The sequence below is a fragment of the Podarcis gaigeae genome, assembly GCF_964106915.1.
Source record: "Podarcis gaigeae genome assembly, chromosome: 10".
Taxonomy (NCBI): domain Eukaryota; kingdom Metazoa; phylum Chordata; class Lepidosauria; order Squamata; family Lacertidae; genus Podarcis; species Podarcis gaigeae.
The window spans coordinates 3,107,687-3,129,237 of record NC_139686.1 but is presented as its reverse complement, the minus strand read 5'-3'; the positions used below and the strand labels follow the sequence as shown (position 1 = coordinate 3,129,237).

The following is a 21,551-nucleotide window of genomic DNA, read 5'->3' as shown; positions in this document are numbered from 1 at the left end:
TGCTCAATGTGCACCAATACCTAAAACATGGAATGGATCTAAGATCACGGCGTGGGGTGTGTGGGGGGGGGAAAGGATTTTGCAATGTAAACATTGGAGGGGGGCGCTTTGCAGTTGGATTGCCGGGATCAGCCCCTCCCCCGCTCTCCTGATCCAGAAGGAAGAAGGGAGGGGGAAAACCTTCCTCTCCTTCGCCCCCCCCTCAATTCCTCCCCTCCCGGTACATCCTCCTCTCACCCCGCCCCCACAACCCTCAACCCCCCCCGTATGTCGCACCTCTTTCTTCTGCTCCTCCCCGCAATCCGGCTTCTGTTTCCGGAATGAGTGGAGAGAGCCCCCCTCCCATCCTCCCTGCTTCTCCCGGACGTGGAGCTTCCACTCCGGATTGCTGCTCTGCGCCGTAGCTCGGGGGGGGGGGCGCTTTCGGAAAGGGGAGGGGGCGGCAGGGGACCCCCCTGGATGTTGCGGGAAAGAAAAGGAGAATCGGGAGCGAGGACAAAGAGGCAAAGGGGTCGCGGGGGAGGGGAAAGGGGAGACGGGAGAAAAGGATCCAGAGAGCCCCACCAGCTCCCTCAAGCGCCTTGCCTGGGGCCTGGATCCCTGCATGCATGCATTCCTTGGTCCCTTGGGTGCCTTGGCAGGGGCGGGCATGGGGCGCCCACCCAGGGGGTCCCACGAGGACCCATCTCCCCGTTTCCCCCGCGCAGGCATCCCTGGGGCGCTGTGGGCTCCTCACGGAGAGAGGTGGGCCATGAAAGTGTTAATGGGAGTGAGGGATGCCTGGATAGAGACCCCCCCCCCGTCCCTCCCCTGCTCGTCTTGGGTGGCCCTTCTGGACGGAGAAATGGGGGTCGCAGGGCGAGGGGTGAGCCGCGCCAAGGGGTGTGGGGCCTCTGGGTGCAGGGGAGACTCTGGGACAGAGGGAGAGAATCGATGAAGTGGGGAGGGGGAGCATCCCTGGGGCAGGGAAGGGCAGAATTGGGGGGGGGAGATAGGAAACCAGTCTTCGGGGAGATTTCTCCATGATTGTGCCCGCTGGGGATCTCTGGAGGGGCCGCCTTGGCTTCTCCCTCCCACCCAAGAATCAGCCATCCCTTCAGGCAACCAGAGGGATCCCTGGAAAGTGGGGGTCCTGTTCCCCCACCCTTCCTTCCTGCAAGCTCCATCCCCTTCCCACCCCATAAGCCCCTGCCCTGTCCAGACGCAGCGATTCTGCCCAGTCCAACCATTGGTCCCCTGGAGAGGAGAGGAAATCCCCAGAGGAAGAGGGGAGGGGGGAGGCCTTCTCAGAAGGCTCTTGGTTTCCGCAGTCCCACCCAGGAAGCAGCCAAAAACCTTTTCCTCTCTCTCAGGCTTCCATCTTTAAGTCTCTTTTCCACTGCCTGGTTCATTGAGGATGAGAATAATGTACACCTGTCATCAGAAACAGGGGTGCAGAGTCCATGGAATGGCTCTCAGGATTCATATAGAAGTTGCACCTCAAAAGTATTCTGTTCCTCTTATTCTTTGAAGGCAGTGTGACTGACAGGGTGAGATACAATCCTTTAGCATCCGATGACAGCGACTGCATGAATATTCCCAGTCAAAGGACCCATTTTCTGGTTGGGTTTCTGAAGCCCCTCTGGGCAGGTTACAGCACATATAAAAAACAGTAAAACATTAAACATTAAAATCCTCCCGATACAGGGCTGCCTTCAGCTGTCTTCCAGCTGTCAGGTAGTTGCCCATTTCCTTGCCCTCTGCCTGCTTCCCTGTAATTTCGCTTCTCGCAGGGAAGGAACCAGCAGAAGACCCTCAGAAGAGGACCTCAGTGTCCAGACTGAGCCATGGGGGTGGAGACGCTCCTTCAGGTCTACAGGGCCGAGGCTGTTGAGGGCTTCAGCTCGCAGATCTTGCTCCTCCATAATGACCTCCAGAGCAAGTCTGATGCATAATTAGCAGAGTAGGAAAAAACGCTAAGGCAGCAAACATTTTATTCAGCAAATAAATTTATTACTGAATGCAAAGAAGCATAACAGGATCCTAAACATAGCAAAGACCTAACTTAAATAAAAACCTAACTTGGCATACCAAAGCAGAACTCAAGTAAATAAAAAGAATTGCCCAGTAGCTCCTTAGAGACCAACTAAGATTGTCCTGGGTATAACCTTTGATGTGCATGCAAACGTCTTCAGATACACTGAAACAGAAGTCACTAGACAGACCCTTATGTATAGTGGGAGGGTGGGGTGGGGGTTTTATCAGAAGGGTAGTAGGAGATGGGTAAGGTAAAGCTGTTGACAACTGTTAATTACGCAATTAGTCCTACAGGAAAAAGCATGGGATAGTATGCCGATGTCCAAAACTAGCTTTAGTATGTGTAATGAGACAAGAATCCAATATCTCTATTCAGACCAGGTCTCTCCATAGTTTTCAGTTTAGTAATAAGTTGTAATTCAGCAACTTCTCTTTCAAGTTTATTTCTGAAATTCCTTTTTTATTAATTTTGACTGCGTCAGACCAATACGGCTACCTGCCTGAATCTAGCACTCAAGTAAGACGCTCACAAGCAGAGTAGAGAAATAGCAGAATAGGAAGTGGGACCAGGCGCCTTTCAATACTGTAATTTATAAACAATTCAGTGTCAGAGTAACATTGGGATGGGATAACAAGCCTGGCTCACTCCAATTTAAACCAGCTTCATCTCGTTCCCAAACACAAGGAAGGTTCAGCATAATCTCATAACAACTTATCCCACCACCTGCTCTCAGCAGAAAGGAAACTCTTCTGAAGTTTACTATACAGCGGAAAGGAGCAGCCAAGCATACTAGGACTCAATTTCTTGACTTTCAGAAAGCCGACTTCATAAAACTTAGGGAAGTGCTGGGTGAGATCCCATGGACAGTAATACTAAAAGGAAAGGGAGTTCATGATGGCTGGGAGTTTGTTAAGAGGGAGATAGTAAAAGCACAACTTCAGGCAATACCAATGAGACGGAAACATGGAAGGTGCCTAAAGAAGCCAGGGTGGCTATCTAAAGCAGTGTTTCCCAACCTTGTGCCTCCAGATGTTTTTGGCCTACAACTCCCATCATCCCTGACCACTGGTCTTGCTAGCTAGGGATGATGGGAGTTGTAGGCCAAAAACATCTGGAGGCACAAGGTTGGGAAACACTGATCTAAAGAACTTTTAACTGAGTTAAGATTAAAAAAGGATGTGTACAAAAAATGGAAAAGGGGGGAAACCACCAAAGAGGAATTTAAACAAATAGCCAGCACATGTAGACACAAAGTCAGAAAAGCTAAAGCACAAAATGAACTCAGGCTTGCTAGAGAGGTTAAAAGCAACAAAAAAGGCTTTTATGGGTATGTCCATAGCAAAAGGAAGAACAAGGAAACAGTGGGGTCACTCAGAGGAGAAGATGGTGAAATGCAAACAGAGGACACAGAAAGGGCTGAACTCCTCAATGCCTTCTTTGCCTCAGTCTTCTCCAATAAAGAAAACAATGCCCGACCTGAAGAATCTGGAGCAAATGATTCAGCAGAGGAAACACAGCCCAGAATAACTAAGGAGATAGTACAAGAATACTTGGCTAGTTTAGATGTATTCAAGTCTCCAGGGCCAGATGAACTGCATCCAAGAGTATTAAAAGAACTGGCAGATGTGATCTCAGAACCACTGGCAGTCATCTTTGAGAATTCCTGGAGAACAGGCAAAGTCCCGGCAGACTGGAGGAGGGCAAATTTTGTCCCTATTTTCAAAAAGGGGAAAAGAGAGGACCAAAATAATTACCGCCCAGTCAGTCTGACATCAATACCAGGGAAGATTCTGGAGCAGATCATTAAGCAAACAGACTGTGAGCACCTAGAAAGGAATACTGAGACCAATAGTCAGCATGGATTTCTGAAAAATAAGTCATGTCAGACTAACCTGATCTCGTTTTTTGACAGAATTACAAGCCTGGTAGATGAAGGGAACGCAGTGGATGTAGCCTACCTTGATTTCAGCAAGGCATTTGACAAGGTGCCCCATGATATTCTTGTAAAGAAGCTGGTAAAATGCGGACTTGACTATGCTACCACTCAGTGGATTTGTAACTGGCTGACTGACCGAACCCAAAGGGTGCTCATCAATGGTTCCTTGTCATCCTGGAGAAGAGTGACTAGTGGGGTGCCACAGGGTTCTGTCTTGGGCCCGGTCTTATTCAACATCTTTATCAACGACTTGGATGATGGACTCAAGGGCATCCTGATCAAATTTGCAGATGACACCAAACTGGGAGGGGTGGCTAACACCCCAGAGGACAGGGTCACACTTCAAAACGACCTTGACAGATTAGAGAACTGGGCCAAAACAAACAAGATGAACTTTAACAGGGAGAAATGTAAAGTATTGCACTTGGGCAAAAAAAATGAGAGGCACAAATACAAGATGGGTGACACCTGGCTTGAGAGCAGTACTTGTGAAAAGGATCTAGGTGCCTTGGTTGACCACAAACTTGACATGAGCCAACAGTGTGACGCGGCAGCTAAAAAAGCCAATGCAATTCTGGGCTGCATCAATAGGAGTATTGCATCTAGATCAAGGGAAGTAATAGTGCCACTGTATTCTGCTCTGGTCAGACCTCACCTGGAGTACTGTGTCCAGTTCTGGGCACCACAGTTCAAGAAGGACACTGACAAACTGGAACGTGTCCAGAGGAGGGCAACCAAAATGGTCAAAGGCCTGGAAACGATGCCTTAGGAGGAACGGCTAAGGGAGCTGGGCATGTTTAGCCTGGAGAAGAGGAGGTTAAGGGGTGATATGATAGCCATGTTCAAATATATAAAAGGATGTCACATAGAGGAGGGAGAAAGGTTGTTTTCTGCTGCTCCAGAGAAGCGGACACGGAGCAATGGTTCCAAACTACAAGAAAAAAGATTCCACCTAAACATTAGGAGGAACTTCCTGACAGTGAGAGCTGTTCGACAGTGGAATTTGCTGCCAAGGAGTGTGGTGGAGTCTCCTTCTTTGGAGGTCTTTAAGCAGAGGCTTGACGACCATATGTCAGGAGTACTCTGATGGTGTTTCCTGCTTGGCAGGGGGTTGGACTCGATGGCCCTTGTGGTCTCTTCCAACTCTATGATTCTATGATTCTATGATTCTATGATCAGACTCACACAGGGGAGAAACCATTTAAATGTATTCAGTGCGGAAAGAGCTTTAGTGATAATGGAAGCCTTAGAAAACATCAACAGACTCACACAGGGGAGAAACCATTTAAATGCATGGAGTGCGGAAAGAGCTTCAGTCAGTTTGGAAACCTTAGAACACATCAACAAACTCACACTGGGGAGAAGCCATTTAAATGTATAGTGTATGGGAAAAGCTACAGTTTAAGTGCAAACCTTAGAAGACACCAACGGACTCACACAGGTGAGAAACCATTTCAATGTATGGAGTGCGGAAAGAGCTTCCGTTTTCATGCAAACCTTAGAGCACATCAACGAACTCACAGAGGGGAGAAACCATTTAAATGCATGGAGTGCGGAAAGAGCTTCAGTCAAACTGCACACCTTAGAACACATCAACGGACTCACACAGGGGAGAAACCATATAAATGTATGGAGTGTGGAAATAGCTTCAGTCAGAGTGGACACTTCAATATACATCAACGGACGCATACAGGGGAGAGATCCTTTTAATGAATGGAGTGCGGAAAAACCTTCAGTCAGAGTGAAAATCTTAGAGGAAGACATCTACAGACACAGAGGGGGGAAAGCACTTAAATGTATGGCTTCAGTCAGAGTGAAACCCTTGATTTACGCCAACAAACACACAAGAGACACACCACATAAATGTCAGGAAGAACTTAAGGGTAGAGGTTCAGTCCTATTGGAAGTCCTACATCAACAGAATCACGGACAGTAAGATCTTTAAGAGCTGAGGCCCTACAAACCAACAAGAAACTCAAAGATAAGAAGCAGTTTAAATGTAAACATTGCAGAAAGTGCTTTAGTTATAATGGAGTGTTTAAGAAACATCTAGGGAGTCTCACAGAGGAGAACCCATTTAGATGTATGGAGTGCTTATATGTAAAACTGTATAGTCATGAAATAATGAAGGTAATGTCTCACAACAGTGATTATAATTTTATATGTGTTACGGAAGGGGGGGGCATGTCTTCTTCACCTTCTTCGCTACAATATATCAATTTATTTCCAATTGTCAATGTCAAAAGGGACTAAAATCTATAAAATTCATAGAAAATCAGCGTGCCAGTTTGCTCAATTACTCTAGGACTCCATCACACCTCCCCTGTCCAGCATAATCCCTCAAGCAAGGTGTCAAGACCCTAATCCTTTCAAATTGCTCTGATCAGCCTTTCCTCCAGACAATGTCAGGTGGCAGACTATGCATATTTGGGACCATTGTTTTCTCATCCCCAGGAATTGTTTATCTGTGCATATCTCCAGCTCTGCATATTCCCCCCTCCCTCCTCCATATGTTAATCTGTGTAACCCAACCTCCCTTTAATATATTCATGATGTAATCTGTGTAACCAAACCTCTCTTTAATGTATTCATGACGTGTTTTGCACTGTATTCTGGGACATGGAGGGAGTTTCAAAAACTCATGTCACCCCTTTCTCACTGTTCAATCTCACCTTGAACCTGTTGCGCAATAAACTTGGATCTTCTGCAGTTTGCTCCTGTCTACGGCTGAGCTCATTTTTTCCTCCGCAGGGACCCACGGACTTAGTCCGATGAGCTGGGTGGCAGAGCAGCCTCGCACCCAGATTTTGCCGTAACAGTTGGCGCCCACAACGTGGGGCATGCGGTTCTCCCGCGTTGCTGACCGGGGCCCCTGAAATCTTCAGCCGGCACCAGGCCATTTTGCCTGGGAAGATCCTTTGGACCCCCGGCCATCTTCTGGGCAGTAATCAAAAGCCCCAGGAGTTCAGCCGGGGAGCAAAGAGGGATCCAGCCGGCTTATTCATCCTGGGATCATCATAGAAGACACGTGAGTATAAGGAAAAGGAAAAATCCAGTGCACTGGTGGGAAAGGGGTGGAAATCTCCTGGCAACTGAATTCTCTGCCCTCCTCTCTATTGCTCCTTCTCGCCTGTCTCTTGGTCCAATTGGTGAGAGAGACCGTGGACTGCTGCTCGACCCAAAAGGGGGGTTCTGAGCTCTATCTCTTTCTCCTCTCAAACCCTCCAGTCAGCTGCACCAATTGAGAGTCCGAAAGTAAGACGGAGAGACCCGGCTTGGAAAGACAGCCGACTCTCCGCAACGGGCATCTCAGTTGAAAGCAAGGGGCTGGAGTTCTTCTTCCGAACTTCCCGAGCGCCCTTACGGAGGGGGCAGGAAGGGGTCTTGCTTTCTGTATCAATCCCAGCCGCACTGGTCGGTGCCACGTAACACGTGTATCGTGCGTGAGCCCGCTTCCAAAAGCAAGGGGGATTTTCGGTTCGAAACTCTATCCAGGGATCACCCGATCTGGCACCGCATGGCGCGGGCGTTCAGTAGGGCCCCTTTTCCTGAGCTTGTGACAATAGGTAGGAGGTTGCCAGGAGGGATAGCCCATGAGGAATTGGGCAGGATCGGCAGAGTGGAAAGGAACCCCAAGTTATGGAATAGGAAATAAGACAGGAATAGGAAAAGAACCAAGTGGGTAGAGCTCGTTAAATTGTTAGGAAGTTGCCAAGCAACAAGGAAAAGGAAAAACCCTAAATAGCCCCCTGTACAAGTTACCCAAATCCTAATCAACCCCTCTCTTTCTCCCTTCTCTATCCCCCCCCCCAAAATGCAACAACAACAACGCATGCATATATAAAGGGGTACCCAGTCAACTAAGCATTGTGAGCCCTGCCAGTTTGGTTAACTGGTGGTGTTTGAAGAGGCAAGGAGGCTCTTAAAACCATGTGGGACCTTCCTACTAATTTCACTTAATGAAGCTAAAGGGAGCGGCCCAACTCCTTGCAATAACCAACTAAAGGATGAGAGTATATATGTTTACATGTTGTCTGTTATGTGTGTTGTGTGTTAATACATATATGAGAATATGTGTGTTTACATGTTGTCTGTTATGTGTGTTGTCTGTTCCTTCTGTCTCTGACAGACTGCCTTTCTTAAGCACGCATAGTTTAAACTGCAAGCTTGCTTCAAAATTTTAAATTTAAGGAAGCTATGCTGGACCTTATCAGTCCTAAATAAGACCAAATGAGAATGAAGGGTGCAAATGTTTACCCCACCTCTTGCTTTGCCGCAACTTTTCAGATTGTGAGTCTACAGTCTATTTTGGAATGTGAATGTTTCTAATGTTTCGGGAATGTGAATGTTTCTAATGTGAATTAGATGTTTCTGCTGCAAAAGCGTAGTTGAGCACAACTGCTCTCTCAAGCTAAGATGCAGTGTATTTATTTCATGAAGCACATAAAAGGTAGAAGCTTTGATGGACAACAATTGTCTATCTATAGAGTCCAGTCCTGATACCAGTCTCTAAGATCAACCAGGGTTTCCTGGCTTCTTATTGGAAAATACCTCCCCCACTTGTTTCTGTCTCTTTCAGGTCCCCCCCCTTCTTACTTCTGTGCCAAGTGAATTTACTCCTGAGTAAGCTTCCTTCAACAAGGGAGGGGGGCACATTCTTTGCTAAAAGTACCCGACATTATTTGAGTGGGTATATCAACTGAAATAACCCTATGCTTATAAAATATTCTCTCCCAGATTCTCTTCCTATCTTATCTTAGGAAAACTGTTCTTCCTTCAGAGAGTTCTGTATAAAGCTGAGTTCTTTTATTTTCCTCTTCCTTAGTACATGATAGGAGCACTGATTGTGCCTGTGTACATAAGTATGTGTGTGTAGTACAAATCTTGCTGTGAAATCCTGCTATGAACACTGTATTTTAGGGTTGGACTAGATGACCCCAGAGTCCCTTTCAGTTCTCCCAATTTGTGGCTGTGTGGAGGGTAATTCTTAAATTCTGGTGTGGTGATGGAGTTGAAATTCAGCCTAGCTTTGCTCTTTAGTTTAAAGGTGAGAGGTGAAGCTGTGATGTTTTGAAGCACAACTGGTAATATCAAGCATTTGAGTAATTACAGTGTTTATCATTTTGTCTACTATTTAAAAATCAGACTTCAAAGTCAATTCAAAGTTTAAACACATACAAATACATATGGGCCTTGACCAATCCTGTACATAAAGGGGGCAGGAAAATTTTTGTCTGCAAATAGTAAGGCCGAAATAACTTAAAATGTTAAAAAAAAAAAATCCTATGAATTCTGACTCTCTGGCCATTTTTTCCCATATATAAGGGCGTGGCATTGTTCCGTGAATGGCCAGAGGGATATTAGCCCTTTCCTGTACATAAAGGAAGCAGTCGCTTTGCTTGGGCTGAAATTGCTAGCTTTGGTTGGTGAATACTTCAATTGCTGAGTTTCTCTTTTTTTGTTTAAATCTAACCCTCTTTTAAAATCTACTCCTTACCCTTCCCTTATTCAAATTCTAATTTTGCCAAAAGATGCAACATTTCAATAGTATAAAAGGTTTGCTGAGACATGAACTCCACACATGCACAGAGACTAGATCAGCAAAAAAAAAGATAGGAAAAGAAAAGAGAGAGAGAGAGAGGAAGGAGGGGGAACTGTGGGGGGGGAGGAGGTTTATGTAAAACTTGGAACCATTGAGAGAAATCACCCTTAATGTGTCTCAAGTTTGAAATCTTAACATGCCAAATTCTTTTCACAGGTAAATATCCTGTGAAATATATCCTGTCTCCGGCTGAGCTCATTTTCCTCCGCAGGGACCCACGGACTTAGTCCGATAAGCTGGGTGGCAGAGCAGCCTCGCACCCAGATTTTAGCCGTAACAATATGTAAAGTACATTTTGATGGAGGGGGAATCTAGATTGCTGGTGGTGAGGATAAGGGATTGAAAAGCAATTGATATGGCAGTACACCGTGAATCACAGTGTGTGTTTCTGGCATGTGCCTGGAAGCAGCTGGCAGAAAGCTTTGCTTTGTGAAGCCCCTGCAGATGCCGAGTTGCTGACTTCCCTCCCAGACGACAGGAAGCGAAAGACACACCTCCATTGCCCTGTGTCCTTCCAGCCTCTTTCCTCCCTTGCTCCCTTCTGCCGGTTTGTGTGCCTGACTTAAATATCCTGTGTGCTGTGTTTTTTTACTGCTGAAACCGGATTTGCTCTCAGGAGCTAAGTTTTGTGCCTCACTGGGGACCCAGTGAGAACTGTATGCTTTGAAAGCTCAGTAAACTATTTCTGAAGAAGTCCCGCTGCCTCTATGTGTGTTTTTGACCTCAGTGTGGAACTTGCTCTACACGTGGCCCCAACTCTGCTGCTACTTGGCTCATGCCCTGGAGTTGTTCTACTCAAACATTCAAGATGGTTTTTGCACCAAAGTCTGTCACACACACACACACACACCTCATGATCTCCAAACACGGCTTCTTCACCATAACCTCTCCCCGCCCCCTGTGTTTTCTGAAGAAAAGTTAAAATACCATAATTTAATGGGAGATTGTCCCCCAACCTAATTGCAAGAGGGGGAATGAGGAGCTGCAGGTACCCAACAGAACATTAAAAATACAGAGATTGAGGTCAGCAGAAAACAAAACAAAGCCTACTCCAAGGGAAGCCCCTTCAGCTTCCAGCCAGTCCGCTCCCACAATCACGGAAGAAGACTTAGAATCATAGAAGAGTTGGAAGAGACCACAAGGGCCATCGAGTCCAACCCCCTGCCAAGCAGGAAACACCGTCAGAGCACTCCTGACATATGGTTGTCAAGCCTCTGCTTAAAGACCTCCTGTCAAAGCCACCCGAGGTCCCAGCTCACAAGAGACCAAAGTCCAGTCCAAGTTATATACAAAAGGTTTTATTGAAGAACATTGTTGTCGTTACATCCAAGCTCCGTGGCTCCGCATCTGTTACCCTTAGATGTTAGAAGTCCCCTCTGAGTCAGTCCCACCCCTGCACCAGCTTAAGAGGCTTGTACTGCTCCACCTTTTCCTCTCTTTCCTTTTCCGCAGGGTCTTCCTGCCCCCCTGTGCTCCCTCCCTCCGGGACTCCCCCGAGGCTGAGTCTTCTGCCGCCTGCTCCCCCCTCCTTCGTGCTTTGGGACCAGGCTCCTCCTCAGGGCTCTCCTCATTTCCGTGCGCCTCCACATTTGAACTTGGCGCGCGTACGTTGCCTCTGACCTTCCTTTCGACCGTTACGCTACTCTCGGTACTACACTCCTCCCCTTCCGGCAGGACGTTTTGCTCCGAACTCCTTCCCCTCTCTGCTTCCTGTTCTGCTCTTTCTGACACACTGGCAACTCCACCCCCTTCACTCCGTTCCGACGGAGAGGCCGGTCCCGATCTCCAGCCCCCACTGGGGATTCCCCCTTCGTTCCCCTGCTTCTGACTGCCTCCCTCTCTACTGCCCCTTGGCCTGACCAGGGGGGCTCCCTTTTGGGAATCCTCGGATTCACTTGACGGACTCACTGACAACCTCGGGTCGTCGTCGTCCTCTTCCTCGTCGCCCTGGGACCCCTCCCCCTCGCTCTCTGTCCCTGAAACCCTGACACCTCCAAAGAAGGAGACTCCACCACACTCCTTGGCAGCAAATTCCACTGTCGAACAGCTCTTACTGTCAGGAAGTTCTTCCTAATGATCAGGTGGAATCTTCTTACTTGTAGTTTGAGGATGGCAGAGCTGAATGGAAGCGGGCAAGGAAGCCCCACAATCGCGTAGGCAGCCTAAGGCCTGGGGGCCAGATCCTGCCCATTCACCTTCTCAATCCGGCCCAGGGACAGTCCAGGAATCAGCGTGTTTTTCCATGAGTAGAATGTGTCCTTTTATTTAAAATGCATCTCTGGGTTATTTGTGGGGCATAGGAAATCGTTCATTCCCCCCCCCCTTCAAATACAGTCCAGCCCACACATGGTCTGAGGGACGGTGGACCGGACCACGGCTGAAAAAGGTTGCTGACCCCTGTGCTAGAGGAATAGGGGCAGTGACTCCTATACTCAAAGGCGACGGCCAGGAAGGAATTCCTCCCCGCCCTTGCCACATGCAGCTGGGCTCACTTGCCAGAGCCACCTCGAGGGCCTGACTACATTTCCCATTTATGTATATGGGAAACGGGGGGGGGGGGGTCTCGGTTATGTTTCTGTGACTGTTCTTAAGAAAATGTATGCTCCCAACAGTGTAAAGCCTTGGCTCTAACATGGTCATGTTGATACAAAATCGTACTGTGTAATGCTTTGAATGTGCTACTGAAACAGACTTTGTAAAACTTTGTACAAAATAGCTGGAACTAAGTGAAACCGTTGCTGTCATGACAGACCCAATATAGACCACCCCACACTGCCATCCACTGGCTCCACAGTGAAAAACACACCCATTCATGACTAAGGCACTTTTATTGAATAAGCCATTCTTCAAACAAAGTAACAACCTTTCACGAATAAAGACTGACTTCTTCCGGTGCCAATCAGACACAAAGCTGGGAACATCTTAGCACAACATTCTAATCATGGCTTCCAGTGCTGTTGACTCTGGCATGTCCATTCCTGCAACATCACAAAAGGGACAGCCATTAACAGAATGGGTTCAGCCCAGACACCGGCACCAGGTACTTTGCAAACACATGAATAGCAAACATGTCACTATCACCCTCCACTTCAAAAAGGATCCTTAGCTGTAACCTCATGCTGGGGCATCTCCTCTCTGACGTCCTCTGTGACAGAACTACGAGGGTGGGAAAAGGTGGGGTGGACAACCTTTTTTGAAATTTATAAAAGTATGGTCTTTCTTTTGTTCAGAGTTCCCTCCTTCTTCTTGCGTGAGTGCCTTGAGACTCTGCTGCAGAACGTCTATTAATAAAAGATCAGGGAGGATGCGGGTGGCACTGTGGTCTATGTGTGAATTTTCAGGGAGACAGGAGAGGATATATTGTTTAATAATATCCTATCTAACTTGCGCTAGGAAGTTCTATAAGAGTTTTGCATTCCCCTTTTAAACTCCCAGTCACCAGTCTAGCTGCCACATTCTGGATTAATTGCAGTTTCCGGGTCATCTTCAAAGGTAGCCCCACGTAGAGCGCATTGCAGTAGTCCAAGCGGGAGATAACCAGAGCATGCACCACTCTGGCGAGACAGTCCATGGGCAGGGAGGGTCTCATCCTGCGTACCTGATGGAGCTGGTAGACAGCTGCCCTGGACACAGAATTGACCTGTGCCTCTGTGAGTCCAGGTGTGAGTCCAAAATGACTCCCAGGCTGCGCACCTGGTCCTTCAGGGGCACAGTTACCCCATTCAGGACCAGAGAGTCCTCCACACCATCCTGCCCCCTATCCCCCAAGAACAGTACTTTTGTCTTGTCAGGATTCAACCTCAATCCATTAGCCGCCATCCATCCTCCAACCGCCTCCAGACACTCACACAGGACCTTTACTGCCCTCACTGGTTCTGATTTGAAAGAGAGGTAGAGCTGGGTATCATCTGCATATTGATGGACACCCAGCCCAAACCCCCTGATAATCTCACCCAGCGGCTGCATGTGGATGTTGAAAAGCATGGGGGGAAAGGACAGAACCCTGAGGCTCTCCACAAGTGAGGTTCCAGGGCTCTGAACACTCATCCCCCACCACCACTTTCTGAACACAGCCCAGGAGGAAGGAGCGGAACCACTGTATGACAGTGCCCCCAGCTCCCAGCCCCTCAAGACGGTCCAGAAGGATGTTATGGTCGATGGTATCAAAAGCCGCTGAGAGATCCAGCAGAACTAGGAAACAGCTCTCACCTTTGTCCCTAGACCTCCGGAGATTCCTTTTGCTTTTAGAAGTGCTATTAAATGTTGCTTCCAGTGCACAAAATTTTATTCATTCAGCATAGGCATTTCTTGCCCTGCATCACTATCAAAAGCTATACTGGCCATCTCAAAATTCAAAAATATTCAAAATTTCAAAAGCTGTCAAAATCTCAAAATCAAAATAGCAAAAAATCTCAAAATACAAAACAGATCTTCACTGCCTTAGGTCACTGTGAACTCTGAGGGACTGGGGGGGGGGTGCTTAATCCCCACTACAGTGTGGAACAAAGGACCATGTGCTTACCAGGAAGTATGCTCAGAAAAATACTTTTCAGCTTAGGATCTCAATCCTTTGCAGTCCTTCAAAACTACGCAATGCTGGGGCCAATAACCCTTTGTGGGAATGTTCAGAGAGGCAGGAGAGGATATATTGTTTAATATACTTCCTAACGTTCGCTAGCAAGTTCTATAACTTAGCAGAGTTTTGCATTCCCCTTTTAAACACACTGTGGTTAGCTTGTTGCAAGCTTGTTTAAGCTTCTGAATATAAGATTCCTGGTAATTTCCCTTATATCTCTCTTAAAAAGAATAGATACGACACAATCTTGTGTAAAGTATATAAAAGACGTTTACTCACACATTCAGTTCACAGATGGATCCCTGAAGGCAGACTTAGTTACAAAGTATATACACGTGGATCTACCCCCATATGAGGGGTTGATCCCAGTGACTGTAGACTGTCACTCACTGCAGCTCACATGGCAAAAGCAAGATGGAGAAAGAGAGAGGGGGTGCTGCGTGCCCTGTGCTTTTGTTACCTGAACAGGTAAGGTCACGCCCACCTCTAGTCACATGCTGAAGGAAGTTTGTCCCAGTCAGGAGGAAACAGGATGTTTTCGACTGACTGGACCAAACATTCCCTTAGTTAGTCCACTCTAGACTAACTAGGAATGTTGTACTTGACTGCTATCTATGTATCACAGTCTAAACCACTGAGCCTCTTGGGCTTGCTGACCAGTGGTTCAAATCCCCATGATGGGGTGAGCTCCCATTGCTCTGTCCCAGCTCCTGCTAACCTAGCAGTTCAAAAGCATGCAAGTACGAGTAGATAAATCAGTACCGCTGTGACGGGAAGCTAAATGTCATTTCAGTGCAGTCTGGTTTCCATCACGGTGTCCCGTTGTCCCAGAAACGGTTTAGTCATGCTGGCGACATGACCCAGGAAGCTGTCTGTGGACAAACGGCAGCTCCCTGGGCCTGAAAGCAAAATGAACGTCACAACCCCATAAACACCTTTGACTGGACTTAACAGTGCAGGGGCCCTTTACCTTTTTTACCTTAATAAAAGATCACTCTTAGCAGCCGCTTTGCTCCAGCATTACTCTGGTTGGTCTCTCTTAGTTTCTCCAACCTTTGGGAGACTTACGGTTTCCTAGGCAGGCTCCTCGTGCATCCCTTAAGGAGGAGCTGTTTGACGATCTTTTTCACCATCATGCCTGACCACTAGTCTTGCTAGCTAGGGGTGATGGCAGCTAAAGTCCAAAAACAGCTGGAGACGCAAGTTTGGGAAATCTTGTTCACCTTGAAGGAGAAAGGAGGGCTCACTTGCATCAGAACGTCAGATGAGCCCTGCAGGATCAGGCCCAAGGATCAGGCCCAAGGGGCCCCTGTGGAGGGACTGCAGCTTCCCCACATATGAAGGAGCTGTAGGGTGAAGGTGCCGTAGGAGCGATAGGGAGGCAGGCGGTATGTGTGTGGGGGGGTGGAGGAACCAGGGAGAAGGAGTTTCTGGAGCCTCTACTGCCCCCTCCCCACCTGCTCCCTGAAGGTTTCCTCTCCCCTTCTCATTTCAAGGATTGGGGCATCTCAGCCCCCGGGGTTGCTTTGCTTGGGGGGGCGGGGAGCTATTTTGTTGCTGAGGGCAGGAGTCACAAACCTGTCACATTGTGGGTGTCAGGCTTTTAGGTAAGGCCCAGGTGGGAAAGAGTTGATAAGGAAAATATCCTGGGGAGTGGGTTTACTCTGCTGCCCAGCTTGTCAGGTTCGCACTCCAAGCAGGTCTCTCTGGGGTCAGCAAAAGAAGGAGCCTCCAGCCAAGTTAAAGATGCAAAACAGCAGTCAGTTGAGCTGATCTTTATTTGTTGCAACAAGGTTCGAACACACCAAGAGTAGGAACCCTGAACATGAATGAATTTTTAGGACCTCTCCCCATTTCTCACAATACATTTTTCCAGAGCATCTTTGATGCATCGCAGATTTGTCACAAAGTAGGAGTCTTTGGCATTCAGAAACATGGACCCGTCACCCACCCCTGTCAACAGCCCCAGTTTCCCACACCTTTTAACTACCCTCTTCCCCTAAGAACCATAATAGTATTTACAGATCCCCCCAGCTGCAAGGCTTCCCTGGGCATCTCCTATCAGGATTCAACCCGCCATCTCGATGGATTTCTGCCTGGGGCATGTGCCTCCTGCCTCCTAAGGGATTATGGAGTCAGGGGGAGCCCTGGAGACCCCAATTCCAGAGGAGTCATTAGGCGTTGGAAGCCAGGAAATCCGTCAAACCGTTGAATGTTGGCGATTATTTGAAGCTTCTTCAGTTTTCTATACAGTATTGGGTAGTCGGAGGAAACAGTCCGATTCACGGTATCCGCTTACTGCTACAATTTTATAGGCTTCTTCTCTGAGCCTCTTTGCTGTTGTGCATGGAAGGTGCCTGTGTCCACGGTCCTTGTCCTGGCCTTAGTCCGAGGCTGCGTTGGGGACTTGGGTTTTTTGGGGAGTCGTTTAACCGCCCCCCCATTCCTGATGTAAACAGCACCAATACCTAAAACGTGGACGGATCTAAGTTCATGGCGTGGGGTGGGGTGGGGGAGGGAAGGATTTTGCAATGTAAACACTGTTTGTGCGGGACCCCACTTTGCAATTGGATTGCCGGGATCAGCCCCTCTCCCGCTCTCCTGATCCCCAGAAAGAGGAGAGGAGGGGGGAACCTTCCTCTCCCCCCCCACTCAAACCTTCCCTCCCCTCCCGGCACATCCTCCTCTCACCCCGCCCCCACCATCCCAAATCCCTCCCCCAATACATTGCTCCTCCTCCTCCAATCCGGCTTCTGTTCCGGGAATGGGGGGGGGTGAGCCCCCCTCAAAACCTGCCTGCTTCTGCCGGACGTGGAGCTTCCACTCCGGATTGCTGCTCTGGCCCATAGCTCTAGGGGCGCGCTTTCGGAAAGAGGAGGAGGGGCGACAGGGAACCCCCCCCCCATGTTGCAGGAAAGGAAAGGAGACTCGGGAGGGAGGACAAAGAGGTAAAGGGGTCGCGGAGGAGAGGGGAGAGAAGGATCCAGAGACCCCCGCCAGCTCCCCAAAGCGCCTTCCGTGGCCCCCCCCCCGGCAGGGCCTGGATCCCGGCACGCGTACTCCGAAGGGGGCCCCCACTTTGCAATTGGATTGCCGGGATCAGCCCTCTCCCGCTCTCCTGATCCCCAGAAAGAGGAGGGGAGGGGGAATCTTCCTCTCCCCCCCCCAATTCTTTCCCTACCCTTCCAGCATATCACTCTCTCACCCCTTCCCGCGCTACCCCAAATCCCGCCCCCAGACGTTGCCCCTCTTCCTTCTCCTCCTCCTCCTCCTCGCAAGTCTGCTTCTGTTCTGGGAATGTGGGGTGTGAGCCCCCCTCCCAAACTGCCTGCATTTCCCGCAAGTGGAGCTTCTGTGCCGAATTGCTGCTCTACACCATAGCTCTAGGGGCGCGCACTTTCGGAAAGGGGAGTTAGGAGGCAGGGGACCCCCCCCCCCGTGGATGTTGCAGAGAAGGAAAGGAGAATCGGGAGCGAGGACAAAGAGGTAAAGGGGTCCCGGGGGGAGGAGGGGAGAGAAAAGGACCCAGAGACCCCAGCCAGCTCCCCCAAGCGCCTTCCGTGGACCCCGTCGGCAGGGTCTGGATCCCGGCACGTGTGCTGCGAAGGGGGCTTTCCTTCGCCCCTTAGGCGCCTTGGCAGGGGCGGATATGGGGCCCCCACCCTGGGAGTCCCCGAGGGCCTCCCTGACCCGTTTCCCCCACGTAGGCATCCCCGGGGCGCTGTGGGGTTCGCAGGAAGAGAGTCAGGCCTTGAAAGGGCGCTACAGACGCGTGGATAGAGACCTCACCCCCGTCCCTCCCTTGCTTGTCTTGGGGTGGCCCCTCCGGATGGAAAGAGGGTTGGGCCGGGCCAAGGAGGCCTCTGGGTGCAGGGAAGACTCCGGGAGAGAGGCAGGGGGTCGAGGAAGTGGGGGGGGGAGGGAGGGGAGCATCCCAGCAGCATTGGGGGGGGGGGGAGAGAGCTAGGAAGACCAGCCTTTGGGGAGACCGCTCCATTGTGGCTTCTGTTATGTAGTGAAGTTTCACCCTGGAAAAAACCATTACGATTGTAACTAACGCCTTATCTCGGTGGGGAGGGGTGTTATGTAGTGAAGTTTCACCCTGGGCCAGCAGGGGGATACTGTATATAGTTTCCACTCAGGTCTGTAGATAGTTTTCACTCAGGTCCACGTCAGTTATTTTAGGCGGGAACTCTGGGCTGTTGTTGCTACAATGTTGACAGCCGGCTGCCTATAAAAGCAGGCCGGCTGAGCTGTTTGCTGTCAGTTCTATTCCAGCTTACGAAATAAAGAGCTATTTGGAGAAATCGCTGTGTCGTCGGCTATGTCAACCCACAACTTAACACTGGCGACGAGGATGGGATCGATGGACATTAGAGCACAGCCAGATGCGGCCAGCCTCTGAACTGAGCTGAATCACTGAGCTGAATCACTGAGCGAAATCACTGAGCGAAATCACTGGACAGAACCAATTCAGAGCTGACTGTTCTGGCTAGAGCACTGTGTTCCATCCATCGCCCTTCACGCCGGCATCGGAATCATGGCTTCACTTGTGCCTCTACTGCCGTTTGCGCCAGCCTCTGAATCATGGGACTCCTACCTCGCTCGGTTCGACTGCTACCTCCAAGCCAACGAGCTGACAGCAGTATCAAAGGATCGTAAGCGGGGCCTATTCCTCAGCCTCTGTGGGCCTGAGGTGTTTGAGACGGCCCGAGCATTGGTTGCGCCTGAAGCAGTCCAGGCAACACCATGGGACACGATCCAAGAGAAGCTCCGCAACCACTATGCACCAAAGCCGTCCAAGATTGCTGCCCGCCATGCGTTCTACCACCGGAACCAGGCAGAGGGGGAGTCAATCAACAACTACACCACCGCCCTGCGACAGGCTGCAATGCACTGTGAGTTCCGAGACTTAGACGATGCCCTGATGGATCGAATCGTCTGCGGGGTCCGGGACATCCATCTGCAACGGCATCTCCTCACCAAGCCAGACCTCACGCTGCAGAAAGCCATTGAGGAGGCTGTGGCCTCAGAAGCTGCTGAATGCTCCGCCCAGGAGATCCGCAAGTCCAGCAGCCCGCGTCTTGCTAGGGAGCCAGTTCCGGTGCATCATGAAGAGGCCAGCAGTGATGAGGCATCCTCCAGTGAAGGCGATGACGTGCACCAGACAAAGCGGGAGCGCAGGAAGTTCCAACAGAAGTCCAAGGGCCAACCGGAATGTGCCGGCTGTGGAGGCAACCATTCCCGTGCCAAGTGTCGATTCAGAGACGCCATCTGTAGGAAGTGTTCCAGAAGGGGCCACATCGCTAAGGTCTGCCGATCGGCTCCGTCTGACACCCCCCCTTCATCGAGTCGCAAGTCCAAGTCTTCACTCCAGTCTGCCAAGGAAAGTTGTTTCGCTCTCACCAACTGCCGCTGCCCGTCTGGAACCACGATTGGCCAAACCGACTCGCCTACGCGACGCAAGCTGAACATCACGGTGCTCATTGAAGGAGCTCCATGTGACATGGAGATCGACACCGGGTCTGCCCTGTCCATCGTGTCATGGAGCACCATCAAATGACTGGTACCCAGAGTGTCCAAAAGGCAACTCGACTCTCACCGCGTACACCTGAGAGACTACCAGGGAAACGACATTCCCGTGGTAGGCGTTGGCCGGTTCCGGATCGCCTTCAAGGATTTTTCGGGCCTGCTCCGGTTGGTGGTGGTCGAAGGTCAGCGGCCAAGCCTCCTAGGGCTAGACTGGTTTGATGCCCTCGGCCTGGAAGTCACCGGCATTAACTGCATCTCTAACGCAGAGACTGAGGGTCTGGTCAAAGACTTTGCCGAGGTTTTTGACGGCACCTTGGGGCAATATACAGGTACACCCATCTCCTTTAGCCTTGATCCACAAGTCGCCCCCATCAAGCTAAAGCCACGCCGGGTTCCCTTTGCTCTCAAGGCTAAGGTGGACGAACAACTGGACAAACTGATCGCCCAAGGAGTTTTGGAGCCGGTTGACCACGCCAAGTGGGAAACCCCCATCGTCACGCCTGTCAAGCCAGATGGGTCGGTGAGAATCTGCGCTGACTACAAGTGCACGATCAACAAGGCACTTCAGCAGCACGCTTATCCGGTTCCTGTTGTCCAACACCTGCTGCATTCCCTGGGTGAGGGTAAGGTCTTCGCTAAGCTGGACCTTGCCCAAGCCTATCAACAACTGCCAGTCAATGATGCCACTGCTGAAGCCCAGACGATCGTCACCCACCGGGGGGCATTCCGTTGCCGCCGGTTGCAGTTCGGGGTGAGTGTGGCTCCTGGCATCTTCCAAAGCCTTATGGAGCGTCTCCTGCAAGGGCTTCCGGGCGTGGTACCATATTTTGATGACGTCTTGGTGTCTGCAGACTCACACCAGCAGCTGTTCGAGCGCCTCCGTGCCGTGCTGACCAGGTTCCAAGAGGCCGGGCTCAAGGTAAAGAGGGAGGAGTGCCAGATCGCCGTTCCACAGGTAGAGTTCCTGGGCTATCATATCGATGCCTCCGGCCTTCACCCGACCACATCCAAGATCCACGCTATCCAGCAGGCCCCCACCCCAAAGAACAAGACGGAGTTGCAGGCGTTCCTGGGGCTGCTGAACTTTTATAACATGTTCCTGCCCCACAAAGCCACAGTGGCTGAGCCTCTTCACCGACTCCTTAGCACTAAGACGCCTTGGGCCTGGGGTCATCGGGAGACGGCGGCCTTCAACGCGGTCAAGGCTCTCCTTTCATCAGACAGTGTGCTGGTACAGTACAGTGAATCCAGGCCTCTGGTCCTTGCCTGCGACGCCTCACCTTTTGGCATCGGTGCTGTCCTTAGTCACCGTTTTCCAGACGGAAGAGAAGCACCGCTCGCCTACTTTTCCAGGACGCTATCTCCGACGGAACGGAATTACAGCCAGCTCGACAAGGAGGCACTGGCACTTGTGGCTGGAGTGAAGAGGTTCCATGAATACCTCTATGGCAGGACTTTTGACCTCATCACTGACCACAAGCCACTCCTGGGCCTCCTCGCCGGTGATCGTCCAACTCCACCGGTCCTCTCGCCATGCATGCTGCGATGGACTGTTTTCCTGGCTGCCTACCACTACCGGCTCATCCATCGCCCGGGGAAATCGATGGGCCATGCCGACGCCCTCAGCCGTTGCCCTCTTCCAGCATTTGTGGAAGACCCGGCTCCAGCTTCATCGCTCCTTCTGATTGAGGATCTTCCGGCAGCTCCTGTATCGGCTGCCACTGTGGCCTCAGCGTCTGCCCAGGATCGCACCATCAGCCGGGTGCTCAACTGGGTGTGGAGGGGGTGGCCACAAGGGCCTTTTGCATCAGAGTTCCAGCCTTTCGCAACCAGACAACATGAACTCTCAGCTCATCGCGGCTGTCTGCTGTGGGGAGACCGCGTCGTG

General features: G+C 50.3%; 3 protein-coding genes across 3 annotated transcripts in view; 2 read left to right on the top strand and 1 right to left on the bottom strand.

Annotated features, from left to right (window-relative positions):
- LOC310826007 (uncharacterized protein) overlaps positions 1-21,551 on the bottom strand; it is a 151,648-nt gene that overhangs the window by 77,087 nt on the left and 53,010 nt on the right. The window lies entirely within an intron of this gene.
- LOC310825821 (uncharacterized protein) overlaps positions 1-21,551 on the top strand; it is a gene marked incomplete at its 3' end in the record, with an annotated part of 142,408 nt that overhangs the window by 99,060 nt on the left and 21,797 nt on the right. The window lies entirely within an intron of this gene.
- LOC310826027 (uncharacterized protein) overlaps positions 334-21,551 on the top strand; it is a 179,230-nt gene continuing 158,012 nt past the window's right edge. The window contains exon 1 of the mRNA XM_083700472.1: positions 334-439. The gene's annotated coding sequence lies outside the window, so the exon portion shown is untranslated. The remainder of the gene's footprint in view (positions 440-21,551) is intronic.